Source organism: Carettochelys insculpta, chromosome 2 (genome assembly GCF_033958435.1).
Source record: "Carettochelys insculpta isolate YL-2023 chromosome 2, ASM3395843v1, whole genome shotgun sequence".
NCBI classification, from domain to species: domain Eukaryota; kingdom Metazoa; phylum Chordata; order Testudines; family Carettochelyidae; genus Carettochelys; species Carettochelys insculpta.
This window is the reverse complement of record NC_134138.1, coordinates 115,521,862-115,528,793: the sequence shown is the minus strand read 5'-3', so window position 1 is coordinate 115,528,793 and position 6,932 is coordinate 115,521,862.

Sequence of the window (6,932 nt, the reverse complement as noted above, 5' to 3'; positions counted from 1 at the left end):
AACTGCAAAAACTCCAGAGGAAAACAACACGATAAAATGTTCAGAACCTGACCGATGAGGGCCGTATTGCAAGCAGAAACAAACCTTAGAGAGGACCTGACAGTGGTATTCATATATGTTGAAGGCTGCTATTGAGGAGGTTAGCAATTCTCTGTGGCTATGTCAGCAAATCTCTGTAATCTATACAAGTTTTTGGTGGAAGAGATATTCCAGCAAGACTCCTGTTGACAGATCATGACCAAACTACCAAGTGGATCGCAGAAGCGATCCACTCTTAAGAGAGAGCGTCCGGACTGCCACTCTATTGGAAAATGGCCAACTGGAAGCATGGCACACAGCATGGCCCAGTGACCCAGGAGCCCCCACCTTCCCCCAAGAGCATCCAGACCAGCTTTCTGTCAACAGATCTCTGTAAACAGAGGCATTCTGCCTTATGGGAAGTGGGATAAGACTGCCAACAAAAGTGCAGCAGAACACCTTGGGAATCTGGACGCTCCCTGGGTTTTGTCGACAAAACCTCTAGCGTAGACACACCTTTAGTGAGACAGGCTAAGAAACGGCTTAACCTGAAGCAAGGGTGATTTAGGTTAAATATTAAGGAGATTGAGGAGTCTCAGTCACAGGGATTTCTAAGAACAGGCTAGACAAACCCTTGTCAGAGATTATCTAGATATACTTGGTCCTTTCTCAGCACAGGTTTTTGGACTAGGAGTCATCTTGAAGTTTCTCTGATTATATAAAATAAGAAAAGACAGGTGCTTCATTGGGGAAGGGAGTTCTGATGATTGCTCATGCAATAATCACCACCAAAACGCAATAGCTGCATCATTCACCGTTGCTTGTTCTTTATTCTGTGCCACGTAGCCAAGAGGTAACAGAGCAGCGGAAGTCTCATCAAGCTCTTTTCATGTCAGGGACTTGTTTACTACACCCTTCCTTCACAGCTATCAGGTTCTTAGTGTGCGGGCAGCTGGAAGGCAGGACACTCTGACCTTTTCAATGTGAAGTTTAATTAAAGATTGTGAATAGTGAAAATCTGACATTTCAGATATTACAGTTTAGCTCACGATACAAGATTAAAATAGTGGGGCTAATATCTCTTAGCTACTCCCATCCTTCCACTAACCTCTTATAATTACACTTGAAATCAGAACGAAAATCCAGCTTTCAAAGGAGTTAGTTTTTCCCACAGTGGCTGCATGTACACAGAATGGCCATGGCTACACTAGCACGCCTCCTTTCGAAAGGGAGATGCTCACAAGCCCCTTTGGCAGCTGCTAATGAGGGGCTGCCATGCATATGCAGCACCTCATTAACATAATGGCAGCCACGCGTGTTTCAAAAGCACTACTTTTGAAACGTGCCGCTGGTGTAGACAGGCCTTTTGAAACAACCCCTGGATTTCAAAAGCCCCTTCTTCCCACTTGGTCTTGGGAGGAAAGGGCTTTTGAACTCCATGGGGTCCTTTCAAAAGGCCCCCGTTTACACTGGCAGCATGTGCTTCAAAAGTGGCACTTTCGAAAGGTACGTGGCTGCCATTATGCTAATGAGGGGCAGCACATGCATGGCAGCCCCTCAGCAGCTGCCAAAGTGGCTCATTAGCATCCCCCTTTCGAAAGGGGTTGCTAGTGTAGCCACAGCCAGTGTTCTTAAACAGGCACTTTTATCATCATCTAATGTCTTAGGCCAGGAAAAGCAATCCCGCAGGCGATAATGCTATGTTAAGCAGGGGCTGGTACAAACTCTGGACACTATCATATTGCCCCACATCCCCCTTTTTGGGTTAATATGGTTAGACACTGTAAGGGTAAGTCACTGCAGCAGCCATACGTGCGAAAGAGACAGGCCTTACAGCTATCACTGAAGTTTGTGGTAATGAGCCGCATGACTGGGACTAATGCAGTTAGCGTATTGAAGGGAGAAGAGGGTGTTACACAGATAAAATGCACAGGATATTTTCAGGGGATAAGGCAGTATGCCACCTTGATTATAAGAATATGATTTGATTGATAACCTATACCTCTCGCTCTCTCACACACACACAGCTGTGTCTACATGAGCCCCCCGCCCTCCTTTTGGAAGGAGCATATTAATGAGGGAGTTTGAAAGATGCTATGAATATGCAGCACCTCATTAGCATAATGGCAGCCATGGTGATTTGAAAGTGCCACTTTGGAATCGTGCACTGCCCATGGAGCCAGGGGCCTTTTGAAACCCCTCAGTCTTCGAAAGCCCCTTCTTCCCAAAACAAATGACACAACCCAAACGTTCTGCAGCTGCTATATAGTTACCTGTCCTGAACGTAGCTTGAGTTCCCAGCTCACGGTGGCTAACTGGCCAGGAGAGCTGGGCACAAGGACGAGCCGGGTCTCTGTTGGGCCCACACCGATGCTCTTCAGTGTTGTAACCAGAACGTTACCAAAAGGTCTTCCCATCTCACACTTCATTTTTATAGGCTTCAGGTTAGATGTGAGCCTATGGGTCCTGCAGTGTTCATGCTACCTCAGTGTTCAGACATGACTTTCATCTTGTCCTTAGTGGAACTTTGTTCTTTTCTCTTTGGGGTGGATCTTTTTCCCACCTTCAGGGTGTTGGCTGCACTCTTCAGTCACTGAGGGAGAGCTGGTGTTCGAGCATCAGGACAGGCTTGTGTTGAAGACCACTCACACATACGCCGGTCACGCATCTAATACAATTAGGTAAAGTTTTAGTTTCAACAGAGCTTTAAAAAAATAGATCCTTGGTTACACCATGGAGTGCAGTTTTGTCCTTAATGGTACATGTTACAACATGACTTGTATTACAAATATAAATCAATAGCACTAGAATAATCCTGTGTTTACACGTAATATTAACAGAGCGCTAGCTGTGCTAGTCTATATATTATCAAAATGAAAAAGCAATCCAGTAGCACTTTAAAGATGAACTAAATAATTTATTAGATGATGAGCTTTTGTGAGCCAGACCCACTTCTTCAGATCATAGCCACAGTCTGTTCTGGTATGGCTAAGAGCTGAAGAAGTGGGCCTGTCTCACGAAAGCCCATCACCTAAATTATTTTGTTAGTCTTTAAAGTGCTACTGGACTGCTTTTTTGTTTTGATTATAGGTAATATTTATCATACAAAGAATTAATACAGTAGTGCAAACAGTTTCATTTTTATTAATTAACCCTACAAGGGTAGCACTAACCCTAACGAAGGCTGCCCAACACTTTCCCCCGTACGTCAAAATTTTGCCAAAATTAAAAACTTTTCAAGCAGAACTTTTCCATGAGAGGTGCCTGCCTACGGTGGAATTTTATGGAAAGTTTCAGCAAAAATTGTTCTGTCATTTCCTAGCGTCGGTTTAGGGAACACCATTTTGCTTGTGCTAAATAACTGTTACAGTTATTTTGGGGCACAGTGCCAAATCCTTCCATGCTTGATGGTATTGGGCTCGCACTGGCCCCAGCGATGTACTGTTTGCAACCCTTGAGAAAATCCACCATTGTAGGGCCAAACTGTAAGCCTCAATAACACTCAGTCCACACATGCTCAGTGGTTTGAGCATTGGCCTGCTAAACCTGGAGTGGTGAGCTCAATCCTTAAGGAGGTCACTGAGGGATTGGGGCAAACAGATGGTGTTTGGTCCTGCCAAGAGGGCAAGGGACTGGACTAGATGACCTCTCGAGGTCCCTTCCAGTTCTAGGAGATGCGTATCTCCAATTATTATTACTTAGAAAATAGTTTGATGTTGGCAGCCACATACTCTGAATTTTGTAGCTGCACTGAGCATGCTCCAGCCCATCATCACGCATGTACTGACCAGACTGTGCATGCAGCATAGGCACAGAACAGCTGAACAGATGGTTATAGCTGCACTTGTGCCTTTCTGGCAGCCTGCGGTGTTGACTCCTAGCACTGGACTGAGGACAGCTGATGTGCTTCCTCTGCTGGCATGCAGGCAGCATGGAAGGGACAGAGGAAGCAGCACGACTAATATAGAGGGTTGAGGAACACAAGACATTGATGGAAGGTTGGGAGGCACAGGAGGAAGAAACAGGAACAAAGGTAAAATGGACAGAAGCAAAGGCAGGGAACAGGAGAAGAGACAGGACCAGTTAAGACAGCAGGGGCAGAGTGGGCTACAGCCAACTCATTTTCAGAAGCTGGAATTAGGCTGTCTAAACTCTGGGGCCTATGCAGGCATAGCCCAGCTAACACAGCCTATGCCAACAGATGGAGGTGTGCTGACAGTAAAGGGACATCACCTCCCCCAGACCACCTTAGCTATAGTGACAGATGCCCTCATCCATCAACATAGCTGTGTGTACACACTGAGGTTCCATAAGCATAACTATATAGGACAGCGAGATGCTTTTTCCCACACCCCTGAGCAGAGCTATGCCAATATAAGTGCAATCCATGATCCCAGAGCCTCACCAGTCCTCTGCCATCTGGCAAACCGTTGTGAAACTCTGGGGAAGTAAGCATGTCTTCCCTCACGCTGGATCTAATCCATGTTCCACCCCAAGTCCCACCGTAGACAAAGGATAGCAAATTCTTAAATGTCTCTCTCTCTGCTCTTCACCCTCACGCTCCTTCTCTCCAGCTCTATAGTCCCCACTGTGAACTCCAGCAACGGCTGACACTGCCCCCTTCTCCCCAAGCATGAGCCTCGGATTCAGCCTTCCTGGTGTCCCAGCCCAAGGACTGGTTATCATCAATGTTCACAAGTAGACTGGAATGTTTAAAAAGGGGGTAAGAGCCATCTTGACAGCAGAAATATCCCCACTCTGCCTGCTCCCAACTTAAGTGCCTTCTATCAAATTCTTATGCACATTCTGACCATTTTCATTTTTTTCCTTCTAGGAGTTAGAATTGCAAGACCTCCTTTATGGCAAGAGCCCTCACACTGCCACCCGCATGGGGGAAGTCAGATTGTGCAGTTTGACTAGTTGTTGGTTTTCTGCTGCTTTAATCTGGATGCATGGGTGCATTTTCCCTACTGCATTACACAGGGACTTCACTGCAGCATCTGTCTTCTCCCCACTGGCTCTAATGACCCCTTTATCTGCCTTTCATTCCCAATGTTGGTGACTCACAGGCTAAAGACAGGGAAACATGAATGCCCTCTCACCCTCAGTTGAAAGTCCACAGGTTTAAGCAGCATTTATGGTGCAGCCCCAGCATGTCATTTTTAATTGTGTGTTTGCAAACAAAAGGCTATTTGTAGAAATAGCAGCTTAAGACACCGGGAGGATAGACCCTTCCGCTTTATGACTGTTTTGCCTACCCAACTGCAGAAAGGGCAGCAGTATACGAACCAAGGGGGAAGAACTTTATCCTGGGTAATGCTATAGTCTGTCTTTCCTTTACAAATTTCAAGAATCTAACCTGTAAGCATTTCCAAGAGCTCTTCTTTATCAATGGACAAATAGCAGAAGCAGCAATTTCACTCAAATGAAGGTATTGAGTACAGAGCCACTCAGTGATAGCAAATCACCTAGATATACACAAGGAAGCCAGATAAATTAAGCATCTCACACAGAGTTGCACTGACTAAGGATGAAATGCCCTTGGATCCCCAGGGACAGGGTGTGAGGGCACTCCTGACTCATCGCACTTCATTAGTAGCTAAGAGCAGTGGTACATTTAGAAAGTACATCCTCTTCAGAGGTTCTTGGGGTTAAGCTACTTGAGAAGGCCATGTACTGCTTGTTTTGGGTTCTGCCAGTCTGCTCTTGTGGTACAGCTTGTCTCTTGGTGACTTTGACTCAAATGGGAACACGCTGTGTGTGCCTCCAGTAATCTCACATGTCAGACATTTTCCGAGTACTTGTGCATTTCATGAGGCTCTCTGTCAACAGCTCTCTGAATTTTGATGTCTGATTAGGGAGAGAGATGGCGTATTTATTGTGTTAATATACTGGTGAGTATACCAAACAGGCTGAGGCTCAATTTAATTGTCAGGTAATTTATAAAAACTGGGCTTTCTTTTCAAAATGAACTCAACACCAATTTGGATAAGTGTTGACAAAATAAATGCAAATAGAGCATCAAATGTAAGGAAAAAACACTGCTGCAAACATTGCAAATTTTTAAATGCTCTAGACTTTCCATAGCATATGATTTATTACACTCATGGTTTTTTTTTCCTGGAAATAAAGAAGAAACATTATCTAGTAATTAGAGTAACATAGCTCAAATGAAAAAAAACAAACAAACAAGGAATCCTGTAGCACCTTAAAAATTAAGGCTACATCTACACTTACCAGGAGCTCGACCCAGTCACAGTCAATCTTCCAGGGTTCGATTTCACGTGGCTAATGGGGATGCACAAAATCAAACTATCAGGACTCAACATTCTACCCCGTACTCATCACGAGGAGTAAGGGAAGTCAACAAGAGACCTTCTCCTGTCGATCTCCCTCGGGGAGGACAGCCAACCAAATCAATCCTAGATAAATCAATTCCAGCTACGTAATTGTTGCGGCTGGAATTGGGTATCTAGGATTGACTTTCAGGTCTAGTGGACACCTGCCCTCACAGATTTATTTGGGCACATTAATTAAGGTGCCTCATGACTTCTCATTGTTTTTGCAGACATAGACTAACAGAGCTACAGCTCTGAGACAGATAATTCAAATGATTTATCTAAAAATCAGATTCTAAATGAGATGCCATTTAGCTAGTCAAAACAGACTACACCTGCTAGTCTGATCTCACCCTGTGTGTCTGTTCTGATGGGAAGGGAATAGGGTAGAATTAGTGGGATTTCCTGGGCCAGCTCTCAGGACTCCTTTGAAATCTGCTGCCCCTACTTCATCTTTTTCAGGAGCTTTGTACCTTCACCTTCCCTGTTTGAACTTCTGTGACCCCCACATATTCTGGCCTTTTAAGAAGGTATACTGGAGCGGAGCTAGTTAGAGCAGCTCTGAAACCCAGGGTC